Raw genomic sequence first — 14,389 nt, 5'->3', positions numbered from 1 at the left:
GATAAAAGGACAAAGCATTGTAATGGGTGCAGTACAAGAGGAAGTCTTGGGACAAGCAAGAAGATAGACAGGAAGCTATTGCCCTAATCCAGGTATGAGATCCTGGTAGTGAAGTTGAACCGTGATAGTAAGGGGAGGATTCTAGAGATAAGCTATAGTCAGTGAGAGTGAGAGGGAATTGCTGATATTCCAAAGTTTGTGACTTGAGCCTTACAATAGAGAATAACAGTAGAGGAACAGGACTAGGGAGAATTTAGGAACGTTAAATGTGGAGACATTCTTTAAGCGATATCCAGTTGGAAGTTGGAATACTATTTTGAAGCTCACAGCAACATGTGACTCTGGTCCCCCAGTGTCTATATGTGCAGAGGATGGTTTTGTACCCAAATAGAGATCTGAGCTCAAGGTAATTCTTAATATACAAAATATAGGACTCAGGCCACCATATTACAGGTCAAGACTCATCTTAGTGATTGCCAAACTTAGAGTTCTGTATTTGTTTTCTTTTGCCACATATTACTCCAAAACTTAGAAGCTTAAGCATTTGCAATCTCACAATTTCTGTGGGTCGGGAATCCAGGTGGAGCTTAGCTGTTTGTCTCTAACTAAGAATCTTTCAAAAGGGTATAGTCAGGGTGTGAGATAGGGCTGCAGTCATCTCAAGAGTAATCTTGGAGAGGATCTATTTCCAAGCTTCCTCATGTGGCTGTTGGCAGGCTCATGTCCTCACTGACTGTTTACCAGTGACATCAGCTCCTTACCATTTGGACTTCTCCCTTGAACAGTTTGAAACATGGCAGCTGGCTTCCTTCCAAGAGAGAAAGAGAAAGGGAGAGAAGGAGAGGGAGAGAGAGAACCCAAGACAGAAGTGACAGACTTTTTATAACCGAATATCAGAAATGACATTCCATTACTTGTGCTGTATTTTACTTGTTAAAAGGGAAATGATATATCTTTCACATTGAAAGACAGAGAATCACAGATGGGGAGGAGCAGCAGGAGGTGGGGATTACTGGGGGCTATCTTAGAGGCCTCCTACCACCAGTTTTGTGGAGGTAAATTGAAGTTGTTCCACACCATTACCACCAGCACCATCACTGCCATCTTTGCCATATTCACTCACTACTTACTCTTTTGAAAAATATGGAGAAGTTGATTTTTGCAGAACTGCATAAAGTTAGCCTTCAAAGATCTCTTCAAAGCTATCCAGCTCAGAAACAGTAAATGCAGTGCAGCAAGCATGTTGCCATTCTCCCCTTTCATGCTACTGTCAGACATAACTAATCATCCAATTCCCCCTCCCATATCCATGCTAGGCATAACTAATCATTTAAGGCCTTGAATGTTGTGAGCATGCCCAAAGTCTTGAAGTAAGTAGCAAAACTGATATTTGAATTCTGATCTGATGCCAATGTCAGTTCTGTTCCTATTACTCACTGTCTACCTTTCAGCTCCACTCCTGGCAAGTTATTTTACAGCTCCATTTCCTATGCAGTGTGACTTAATAATTCTAATATTCGGGAGGTTGTGTGGTGAGTGTATATGTATATACCCACTAGCATATTCTGTTGATTAGAATTGGCAAAACAGTAATCCAGATCACAAGATCACACATGTACACACACATACATATAGATGTACATGTATATTTGTATATATTTTTCTTTTTCCAGAAAGTGATTATGCCATTCTCATCCAATCTAGTCAACCCACACCAGTGTGAACACTAGCGAATTGTTCTTTCCAGTAGTGGAATGTGCAATGTGCCTAAGGAGATTGTCTAAATTTTAAAGGACAGAGACCAAAACAAAGTGTTCACTGCCTATATCCCGCTTACTTAGAATAGGGTCTGCCATGCAACGTGCCATAATCATTTGATGAATTAGTATGTGAATGATTACAGGAATGAAATCAGCTATTTTTCTACCATCAGTCATTCAGGCACCACTTCACAGGTTTTGCCATACACCTGTGTTTTTTGAACTTAATATTTCTCTTTAAATCTATTCATTTTAAACCTAAATAATTTTTAAACAGAACCTGTAACTTGCTGTCATCAATCAAAAAAGAATTCTTTTTAAATGACATAGCATATCTATTTTACAACATCCACAAATCACCTAGAAATCATCTTGTATAACACTAGAGGTGAGTGTACTGCACTAAACAAATGGATGTAAATTCCATAGCATGTGTCCATGTTTGGAGTCTCAGAGATGGCTCAAGAAGGCCTTTAAAGAGCCGTTGGCAGTGCCTGCCAGGAGCCTGGCAAGAGTAATTGCTCTCTTTAACCCTGGGAGAGATTATTTTAAAGTCTGTGAAATATCAGTGGAATTGGAAGAGGTGCGGTCAAGGCAGAGGCAGATGAGAATCCATTAAAACATTCTGTAGGGAGGCTGTTCTCACTTCCTGCCAGGATGCTAGTCACATTCACTCATTCACTCATTCATCCAGTACCTTTTCAGATACTACCATGAGCCTAGTCCTGAACTAGGTTCCATGAAGACCAAAAGGAATAAGGCCCAATGCTTGTCCATCAAGAGCTCAAGCTAGAAGAGAAGTGAGAAGTACAAAACAAACAAAAACCCTTCATACACTTATAAATTCTTTAATAGGGTCATGCATAAGATGTTTAAAATACTGAGGAAGCAAATGCCACTGCCTCAGAGGATACAGAGAAGAGGTAACACCTGTTCCTCATTACAAAGAACAGGTATGTAAGGGCGCTCAGAGCAGAAAACAGAATGGGTAAAGGCCTTGGAGGTGAAATACAATGAGCATGACATGTGTGGCTGAAGCATTAAGAACCACCGGGCAATAGCAGTGGGTATACCAAAGGAAGTGGAAGGGGTAGAGGTTAACTGTGAGAGTATGGGTTATGAAGGCTGCTGCTTAGCTTGGTGAAAGAGTCTGGAATTTATCCTGAGGGCAAAGGAGGTCATGAAGGATTTTAAGCAGAGGAATAAAGCAGCCAGTCATATATTTTAGAAATGTCCCTCCAGCTGATGTCAGTAGTATAGACAGGGGATGCAAACTTGGTTTTCTCATCTGTGCAATGGTCTTTGTAAGTTACTTCAGAGGGATCACAGGAGAATTAACACCTCTGAGTGAAGCACTTCGATTTCCACAGAGAAAAAGCCAAATACATTTATTAAGTTAAAATACTATCATCCTTGAGTTTCCATAATATTTTCTCTGACCTATCTTGCCCATATAAGCATACTGTACCAGGAAAGAGTTTGTGAAAAGAATTCAGAAGAATGTAATCCTAATACACAAATTGTGCTATTGTTTGTAACTAATAACAGTTAATGTGAGTAGAAAACAAGAAGAGTGCCATGCACAGAGTAATTAGCTTTCCTAAAAAATTTAAAGCAAAGGGAATTGGTCACAGAGGAATGGAGGTCTCTGCTTGGTCACTTCCTTTTTGGATTTGGGCAAGTCTCTTAGCTTTCTAAGCTTCATTTTTCTCAGCTCTAAAATGCAAAAATGAGTTTTGTGTTATAGATCTCTAAGGCTCTTTTCACAGAAGTTCTAGGCTTTTAAGATGTTCTGGGCAGGGCACGGTGGCTCAAGCCTGTAATCCCAGCACTTTGGGAGGCCAAGACGGGGGGATCACCTGAGGTCAGGAGTTCGAGACCAGCCTGGGAAACATGGCGAAATCCCATCTCTACTAAAACTACAAAAATTAGCTGGGCGTGGTGGCACATGCCTGTAGTCCCAGCTACTCAGGAGGCTGAGGCAGGAGAATTGCTTGAATCTGGGAGGCAGGGGTTGCAGTGAGCTGAGATCACACCACTACACTCCAGCCTGGGTGACAGAGCAAGACACCATCTCAACAAAAAATAAATAAATAAAATTTTAAAAAGATGTTCTACATTTTTTAGTTATACAATCTCTTTGATAGTAAAACATACAACAAAAAGTCACAACTTACACAGGCAAGTATTAACAATAGATTGTTTTAACATTTAACTGGGTGTTCGTATAAAATAAATCTTTTTATACTAATATGTGATGCACATTAATACAAGCAGAATTTTATCTAAGTAGTTCAAGTGTCTTTTTTTTTTTTTTTTTTTTTTTTTTTTTTTTTTTTTTTTTTTGAGACTCTCTGGCCCAGGCTGGAGTGCAGTGGTGCGATCTTGGATCACAGCAAGCTCTGCCTCCCAGGTTCATGCCATTCTCCTGCCTCAGCCTCCAGAGTAGCTGGGACTACAGGTGCCCGCCACCACGCCTGGCTAATTTTGTATTTTAGTAGAGACAGGGTTTCACCGTGTTAGCCAGGATGGTCTTGATTTCCTGACCTCGTGATCCGCCTGCCTCGGCCTCCCAAAGTGCTGGGATTACAGGCATGAGCCACCGCACCCAGCCAAGTGTGTGTGGTTTTCTTTTTGTTTTATACTAATTATGGTATTCTTGCTGTCTTGACCAAATTTTTATTTTATTAGTCACATTGTCACCTTCTTCATATATTTTTTTTTACTTTTATTTTAGGTTCAAGAGCACATGGGTAGATTTGTTATAGAGGTAAACTCATGTCAAAGGGGTTTGTTTTACAGATTATTTCATCACCAGGTACTAGGCCTAGTACCCAATGGTTATGTTTTCTGATCCTCTCCCTCCTCCCACCCTCCATCCTCAAGTAGACCCCAGAGTCTGTTGTTCCCCTCTATGTGTCCATGTGTTCTCATTATTTAGCTCCCACTTATAAGTGAGAACATGCAGTATTTGGGTTTTTTCCTGCATTAGTTTGCTAAAGATAATGGCCTCCACCTCCATCCGTGTTCTTGCAAAGGAAATAATCTCATTCTTTTTTATGGCTGCATAGTATTTCATGGTGCATATGTATCACATTTTCTTTATCCAATCTGCCGCTGATGGGCATTTAGGTTGATTCCATGTCTTTGCTATTATGGATAGTGCTGCAATAAGATGTTCTATGTTTTTTAATGGCAAGAGTTTCATAAGTATCTGGGATAAGAGCATTTGAGTCCAGAGAATGAGAAATGCAAAACCCTTAGAGCAACAATGAGTTGTATGGGTTAGAAGAAAGTCAAAATGCCAATGTAGATACAGCACAATTGGCCAATGGGGAAAGTCATAGAATATAAGATTAGAGAAGTAAGCAGTGACTGGATCAGGTAATGCTTGGTGGGTCATTAAGAAGTCTGATTTCATTCTCAGTAAAATGGAAAGCAATTGAAGTGATTTTAGAGACAGAAACGCAATCCATTTTAAAAGGAACACTGGCTACTGAGGTAGAGAAAAGATATGGGGAGAGGAAAGAAGGAAGAGTAGAAGCAGTGAGATCAATTTGTAGGCAATTGTAGTCCAACAAAGACAGCATAGTAACTTAGACCAGAACTGTCGGATGGAGGGAAGTGAGATTAAGGTAAAGCTGGCAAAACTTGCCGATAGCTTAGATGTAAGAAATAAGGGGAAATGAGAAATCAATAATGATTTCTGTATTTTGAAAAAGACTGGAAATAATCAGAGTATTTTGAGAGGGAAGAAAAGATCAGGATTTCTGTTTTAGCTGTATTACATATAAGATAAATAATAGACATTCTAGATGTTTGGCAGGTAATTGATATCCCACATATCATGGAAGAATTTAGGACAAGAGATAGAAAGTTGGGGGTTATCAGACTGTATGAAATAATCCGTAAACAAATGCAGGTGGCGAGGAGACAGTAGAGAAACACACTGAATCGTCAGAGCAGGGATGGAGGAGCCAGCAAAGAAAAAAAAGTACTAAGACGGGTTGGCCAGTGAAGGAGAAGAAAATCTGGAACTGACTATCACAGAAGCCAAGAGAACAGAGTATTGAGGAGAGAAAAAGTGAATAACTTTGTCAGAGCACCTGAGAGTTTAAGAGTAGCACTGATAATTGATCACTGGATTTGACAACATGTCGTTGTTTGATGGCATTGATAATAACAGTTTTCAAAAAATGTTTTTGAAAGAATGGGAACTAATGCCTGATTGGCACATTTTTAAAAAAAGGATTAGAAGTGAGATAGTGGAGAGAGTAAGTATGGATGGACAATTCTTTTCTTGAGTTTTGCTTTAAAAGAGAGGAAAAACATATGGCAAGAACTAGAAGAGAATGTGAGTCAAGGACGGGTTTCATTTTCTTAACATGGGAAACGGGATAACAGAATAGCATGCTTGTCTGCTGATGGCAATGATCAACAGAAAAGGAAAAAATGATCACGAGGACAAAAGGATGACTACTACAGGAACAAAGTCCAAAAGAAAGAAGTGAGATGAGATCAAGTGCACAAGGAGAAGGGTTGGTTTTAGTAGAAGCATGAACAATCCTTATGAATAAATATACAAACAGGAGAAAGCTGGCTCTGGAGGTTAAGATGCAGATAAGTTGGAAAACTGGTAATGAGAATACATGTTTTTATCTTCAGATCACAACTATTTTCTTAGCTGGATAAGAAGCAAGGTCATCATCTGAGAATAAAAAGAAGGGGGCAGCGTAAGAAGGTTGAGAAATGAGAAGACTCCATTACGGTTGTCTTGGATAATGAGAGAATCAAAAAACATGACAAGGTTGCTAGGGAAAATAGAAAGTCCACTTGAGGTTTGTGGTCACAAATTTGAGGTTAGACCAGACAGTATGGTTGAGTATTTTTCTCCAGTTCACCATCAGTGACCCTGGTGTAGGAACGAGGGAGGCATGGTTGGGTTTGAGGACTGAGTTTGACTGGCTGAGAATGACAGAAGGGCCAGGAAGGTGAGGATTTGGAAGATGATTGCAGCTTCAGATTCTGGAACCTAAACTGAGTGGTGAGTGAAAGGAAGGCATAAAGGTGATGGGGACACTAAAAAGGAATGGGCTCAATGACCCAGAGGTGCAGATGTAGTCAGAAAATATATAGACTAGGGATTAGAAAAGATCTGCCAGTTCCTACTTTGACACATTTGGGCAAGTTTCTTAGTTTTTCACTCTCATTTTTCTTCATCTGTAAAGCAGGGAAAATAATATCTACCTCATAGGGTTGATGCAATGAAAATATGTTAATTGCCTAGAATGGTTAACATTTACAAAGAGATCTAGTACTGACACACAGTATTTGCTGAAAATTTTCCTTGTAAGGTTTTATACTTTTGATGGTCAAGGCATTGGTATAATTTGAACTATGTCTACAAAATACCAAATATCTTTATAAAAAAAGAAAATTCTGGCAATAACTGGATTGTTCTTTTACCTAGTTTGGAAAAGATCTGGATTGTGCCAATTCTTAAGAATTTATTTAAACATTGGGCATTGTGTAAACATTTTTAAGCCATTATGAATTACTACCTTCGTCCCAGAGATTATTGGGGAATGAGAGAGGTGAAAATAGGAGATGGGGTCATACCTTCAATTTTAGGTATACATCCAAATTTTATAGAAAATAATCCTTTTTGTGTTTGCATTACAAATCTCAAATCAACAAGTTCATCTTCATTGGTCTGGTATGTCAGTGAGTTAAATTACACTTTCTGACATATGTTCTAAGCTTCATAGAGAAAATTGCAATTCCATAATTACATTCCAAGGAGCAATCTACACCAATACCAACACTAAATTTATTATCTCCTCCCTACACTTATAGTATCTTCTGTATTTTCTTTCTTGGTATGTTGATTCATCTCCCAGGCTAGAAAATCAAGAGGCATTGGAGGTTCATCTTTCCTTTTTCTCTTACCTTCCACGCCTGATTAATTGCCCATTTCAGGTGTCATTCCTAGGTCCTAGGAAGCATAGCCTTTATATCTGCCAGCTCCATCTCCATGACACTATCTCTGCTCATCTTCATCTCTCAGCTGTATTCTTCACCAACCCTTAGGTATCTTCCTCTAATTTTTCTTCCTTCTGAGCCAATACTAGTGGTATTTGACCTTAATAATTTTGCATCACTGACTCTTTGAGAATAACATTTTCGACATTCTTTTCAGAAAAGAAAGCTCATGTGCACATAGACATGGCTTTTCACCTACAAGTTTAAGGTATTCATCTCATCACATCTGTGGACTTTTTTGTGTTCAGGGATACCAAGTAACAAACTATAGCATCATCTCTGGTCCAGGGTGAGTTTTAGAAATTGCAGCTCTCACAGCACTCCCCTCCTAAATAACTCCATATGTCAGTTTGTTGCTGAAGTCAAGACTCTTCAGTGTAGACTCAAAGCTCATCCAAATGCTGCCCCACATTTTTTTCCAGATGCAGCTTCTTATATCTGTAATTGAAACACATCAAATGCAAAACTTGCTCTGTGTTTGATATCTCTGTTCTCTCCCTGCCTGTCGTGGTACCCACTACTGAGAAAACTTAATAAGCATGTTGGGACACAGGAAAGAAAGGATTTTTATGTGATCCTGTTTTCCAGAGTAATATTCAAAAGGCAACATTCCCAAGAAGAACATGGGCAATGGCAAACATCTTTGGCAAATACTAATAACAACTTTACAAATCCTACTAATCTGTGTCTCCTCAGCTCTGCTCACTAGATCGATACTGGAATCTATTATTTTAGTGCATTTCCACCTCCACTCTCCAAACCCTATTTCCCCAGGGACTCTACAGTTCACTGATTTTTTAGCTTATTAAAGTCATACCACTGCTTTCTCATTCTAAAATGTTCTTACAACAATGTGGTTAAGAGAATGGGCTCTGGAGTGAGAAAGTCCAAGATGTGCACCTCTGCTTTATCAGTGATTAGGTGCATGACCTAAAGAACACTATTTAATACATGGGAGCCCCACTTTTCTCATCTGAAATATGAGTATAATATCTGTTATCTCAATAAATAAAATATTATTTTCAAATTGCTTACCACATTGCCTGGCACATAGTTAGTGGTTAATAAATATAGATGTTTTATCCTTAAATATGATATTAAGGTTCCTTCTAAGCCCATGAGTCTATAATTGAAGCCAAATTATTAGTCCAGAACTCACTGGAATCTTGGGCAATGAGGGAAAAAAACAACAATTGTTTATTGAGCAGTTACTATGTGCTTGGCTATTGAAAATTCATTGTCTGCTTACCTTCATAACACCCCCAAATCAGTTTATTAGTAATCCCTTTTAAGCTTGAGGCCACTATTAGTTTATTAGTAAAAAATGAGGCTACAAAGTTTAAGTCATGTGCCTAAATTACAGAGAGAGTAACTTGCAGAGCTGGGACTAATCACCTCCTTGTGTTAGAATCTGAGCTCTACAGAAGGCTTTGTCCTTAATCTCCATGCTGCTTATGAGTAAACCCCCGCATTACGTCTTTCATTGGAGATATCACTTTTCTGTTGCGTCTCCTTCTGCCAAGATGATGTTTTATATGGATACTAAAACCAGGACTAGAGATCTGATGCCTGTACAGAGCCCACAAAAGCCTAAACAAAAGAATGGTTTGAAGTTCCATCTCTGCTTGGTGGTCTATAGTTTCTCGGTATTAACAATCAGTAGAGAACCATTTCTACAAAAACTGCAATGTTCCACTGAGTTCTGGATTAATGATTTGACTGTAGTTATGGGGTTAGAAGAGACCTTAGGATCCTATCCAAAAGTCCACTGAATTGATTAAAGCCAAACATTTGGAAAGATGTGGCTTCACAGACAGTTTTCTTTACAAGGTTCCACACCATGCTTTGAAAGTAAACTCATCTTGTCTTAAAGATTCAGTGTTTTAAACCTGATACCTGAGAATCCCAACTTCCCTTTTATGAAGTGGCTGAGACTTATCTGTAGAGGAGGCACACCCAGTTAACTCAAATGCTCATCTGGAATCATTGCTCACAAGAAAGTGAGAATTGGATGATAAAGTTGAAATAACCAGAACCCTTGAAGAAAGATGGCACTTCTTGTTAATATAATCATCAGAGAAGGCAAAACTTTTGAGAGGCAGACCCCAAATATCCAGAACACAGACCTAGAAGAAAAGAGGGTACAGGAGGGCCAGGAGATCTTCAAACGTGTCATTCTGATTTTTGCAGTGGTCAGTGATTACAGGGCACATCGCAAGAGGTTGAAAGCTGAAGGAAACAGCGGGAGTCCATTAAAAGTTCTCTGACGTGCTCAGCTTTAAAGATCATGAAAAAGAGATGGAAAGAAGGGCATGTAACCACAGAATCAAATGGGAAAATGGTACAGAGGTGCCCAGAAAATCGATAGAGGAAGTTCTAAGGGGCTCACCCTTGCTGGTTTATGCCTTCATCCAATTGTTTAGTAACATTGATTGAACATCTGGCTCTACCAGGAACTGAACAAAGACTTTCCCTCAAGTGTGAGCTTGAGCGTTAGGTTCTTCAGTTCCTTCTGATTCCCTGTGATCCAGCCCGTGCTTATTGTCTTTATTTTCTGAGTCGTGCCTCTATGGCCCCCTCCTCTCTAAAAGCAAGGCCACTTGAGTCGTGCCTTTCTGAATGAAGTCAATGTCTGTGCCAGTCAATGCACAATTGTCGCTTATGACCTTCCTGAGGTTTCCTGTTTCCTCCTAATGCATTAGAAGAACAAATCAATAAAGTCTGTGTCCCAGTACCTTGGGTAACTGCCATCTTCATGGTTACATCACTATCCAGGGTGACTGTGAAGCAGTGGGGCGCTTAACCCCAGGAGCAGTGAGAGGACTGGGTTGGGCTCATTGGAGTCTCACACAGAGATGGCGAAATGGCTCTTGGCTGATATAGAAGCACAAGCCTCCCCCACCACATGGTGATTTGTATTCAGCAACAGCCCCCTCCCTTGGCACCAGGCAGATGGGTCCCCAGGAGAGATCCAAGGAAGAAGGAAGGGGCTGTTGTCCTTGACAAGGAAACGATTGATGTCTCTGCTTTCTCACCCTCTTTAAATTGAGATGGGGACAAGATTAAAAGTTCAGGCAGGAAGCCAAGTGGTGATTTACAACACTGAGCAACCAGCCTAGTTTGTGAGGAAACCTGTGGTCCATCTCTCAAGAAATGAGCTGCCTGGATATTTGAAATGTTCACTATTCTTGCCAGAATCTAGACATTAAAGCCCTGTCATAACAATAATAATAATGACAAAAAGAGCAAGGAAAGATAAATAACAATAAACTCTATTTATTGTATGTTATATTCAATGTCCTATATCTTATAATTGTTATCTCTAAATTCTCACAATGACGGTGAAAGGCATGTACAATTACCCCCATTTTATAGGTAAGGAAACTGAGGCTTAGAAAAGTTAAGAAACTTGATTGAAGTAACACAGTTAGCAAGGAGTAGAACCAGGATTCCAGCCCAAGTAGCCCTGGCTCCAAAGCATGTACTATTCTATTGCACTGCATTGGCTGATGCAAAATGACATGGTTGGCTTTTCCTAGGACATAGATACAGTTGAAGCACAGTCTCAAGTTGGTGTGACCACCTGCTTAGCTAAGGGTTCTCTGGGGTGTATGAAACTAGGCCAGGCCTCTTGTTGTTTACATGCTAAGGGTGATGGAGCTTGTTCCCTCTGGCCTATGACACTGAAGACTTTGCTTAGGAGCCTTTGCAGTCCCTTGTCCTGCCTTTGGCTTTGTGTCATGGAGTGGAAACTCTTTCAGTTGTAAAGTTTTCACAGGGAAAGCAAAGCCAAAAATGGGGGTAGGAATGGGATATCAAGAGCAGGCAGTGAAAAATGTGTCTGACACTGACATCTCTAGCAAAAGTAAGGACAGTGGTATCAAGGAAGGTCAAGGTCAGGTATCAAATGGATAAGATATCAACAATTTATACACCTTATGTCCAGGATAAAAAAGGGAATGTATTAAAATAAATTAAAGGTAGATCTGAGGTCAGAGTTGTCAGGAAGATGAGACAGGTAGTAATAAGACCAGTTAAGGGAACTAGAAAGTAGGTAATTCTAGAAACATGAGAACTTTCATGAATAGTTTATGACCATGCAGGGCTTCTCTTTAGAAAGTTCCACACCCTGCTTTGAAAGTAAACCTCACCTTGCCTTAAAGATACAGTGTTTTAAACCTGATACCTGACAATCCCATCTTCTTTTCTATGGAATGACTGAGACTTATTTGTAGAGAAGGCACACTCAGTTAACTCAAATGCTTAGAACACTGTAGTGGAAGGTCAATGCATGTGATCAATCCCCATGAGAGCCAGTTAGGTTAGTTCTGTCTCAATGCCACATCCCTGCCTTCAGCCTTAGGCAACTCTATGGGGGAAATAAATGCCATTAATTAGAAGGGGCACGAGGCAAATTTGTATGTACTGAGCAACAAAAACCCATTCTTTCTCTTCGAAAGGTTCTCAAAGCTCACGGTGAAACAGCAGCATGTTCCTTTCATGAGGACAACAGAGAATTTGGGGGTTTATCAAAGATCATAACCATCTCATTTCTCTCCAAAGAGATAGCAGATGTAAGGTCTAATATGATTATTTATGTTTATTTAATTCACAATATGATTATTTAATCATGTTGCATTGATCTTTGAACTCCTTCAATTCAATAACTTTGAGTGGCTCTTCTCACACTCAAGTAAAAATAACTAGACCTAGACACTCTACAGATCAACAGATTATTCTGCATTGCCCTCTCAATCTCTGTTTTTTTAAACTATGACTCTTTTCTGTGCTATCAGAAAGCATACTTCCTTGGCCTTTTAGGCAAAAATATAACCTTGAGAATCCCAAGTGAACTTGTCTTGACTTAAACTGGAGAGATTACTCCTTGGAGGTTTTCTGTGTCACCATGTCTTCCTTCTTCTCACTTTGCTTACTCCTATTGGGTGAAGTGAGCTTCATCTGGTATTTTACGATTTGAGTGGTTAACTCTTCTGATTCTGAACAAAAGACTACACTTCATTCTGACAATTTGTACCCTCCAGGCTTTCCTCCTGAGTAGTTCCTTTCCAACCTCTTTGGAGAATGATAGAAAAAGTCTATTTATTCGGCACTCCTTATGGGTGAAAGCTCTTCCAACCTATAAATAAAACAAATTTAACTTGTACAGGGTTACTAATGCTATGGAGAGACAAATAAAGAAGCTTGCTGCCTTCTGGCTGCAGGAATCAGGCCAAGGATTTTCACAAAATAGCCAAGGACTCTAATTTATGAAGAGTCTTATTATGATAAGAATTTAACAATAACAATTCCATTTTTGTTGCAGACATTCTTACAAAAAAGAAAGAACACCGAAATTGACCTTACCCTGACAATATGATGGCTGAAGGATTTATGATCACTTGTAACATTTGAAATTGAGGCAGAATCTCAAGAATACGACTCTGGTGAAAGGTCCTATTTATGCTTTTGATGTCTTTCAGTTGGACATTTACCATATGCCTATTGGTAGGTGTTTTACACCAGGACAGTGAAGGTGATACAGGAATAAATAAAACACTATCCCTATCCTTTAATATCATTTATTTATGGGGTCAATCATAGCTTTTCATTTTTCAAAATCTTTGATAAATGTCAGAATTATGTTTTTTAACATTTTTACAGAATTACTACTATATATGATAGAGGATGGAAGGCAAGGTAGTATGAAATGGAAGATATTTTGAATTAAGATATTTGGACCTGGGTTCATATTTTTGCTTTGGTCTTTGTTAACTGAGTGACCTTGGGAAAGTTCTTCTACTAAAAAAGAATAAAGATACTAATTACTTCATGAAATTGCTGTGAAAAGCACATAACAAGTATATCCACACTCAACGATGTATGCTCAGAAATGAAGATCCCTTTTCTCTTACTTGCAAATAAAGTCTTACAGTAATACAGTGGGGGTAAAGGTTTAAATTGGGGGATTCAAGAAGGTTATAGAAAGAGGTAGCATTTTCACAGGGGAAGGAGAGAGTCCAAGAAATCAGATCCATTTTCTACAAAAAGAAATAGGAAGACAGATAATTCAAGAAGAAAAGTTTACATGATTGAAGACCTGAAGTTAGAAAGAGTGATGTGTCTCGATAGGAAGTTAGGAATTGGGGTGGACACAGTTGTTGGAAGAAGGATGGTTTCAGCAAAGGCCCAAGAGCTGGGTGACAATTTCAAGTGTTGGTGAAGATATATGAAAAAAACATTATAAAGTAGTTAGGATATAAGAAATAGAGAGGAGGGAATGAATTAGCATTTATTGAGTGTCTTGCATGTTCCGACACTGTACTACTTGCCTTATATACCTTTTTTCAATAAATGCCTACAACAATCCTGAGAGGTGGATATTATTAGTTCCTCAATGGACCCAGAGAGTTTCAATTATGTGCTTAAGATCATAGAGTTAGTAAAGGACAGAGACAGAATTCAAATGTAAGCCCATGTTACTCCACATCCTATGCATTCACTAAGCCTCTCAGGAAAACCAGTTTATTGGACCTTGTAATCATTTAAGAATGAGATGATAGAAGACTATTTCAGTCTTCTATCTACCC

General features: G+C 39.1%; 1 long non-coding RNA gene across 1 annotated transcript in view; it reads left to right on the top strand.

Annotated features, from left to right (window-relative positions):
- LOC108532578 (uncharacterized) overlaps positions 1–14,166 on the top strand; it is a 58,936-nt gene extending 44,770 nt beyond the window's left edge. The window contains exon 5 of the long non-coding RNA XR_001886482.1: positions 13,126–14,166. This is a non-coding gene — a long non-coding RNA (uncharacterized LOC108532578). The remainder of the gene's footprint in view (positions 1–13,125) is intronic.
- Positions 14,167–14,389: the final 223 nt, after the last annotated feature.

The sequence above is a fragment of the Rhinopithecus bieti genome, unplaced genomic scaffold, assembly GCF_001698545.2.
Source record: "Rhinopithecus bieti isolate Rb0 unplaced genomic scaffold, ASM169854v2 scaffold_9663, whole genome shotgun sequence".
In the NCBI taxonomy this organism is placed as follows: Eukaryota; Metazoa; Chordata; class Mammalia; order Primates; family Cercopithecidae; genus Rhinopithecus; species Rhinopithecus bieti.
Note: the sequence above shows the minus strand (reverse complement) of the source record. Positions and strands in the feature narration are given on the sequence as shown.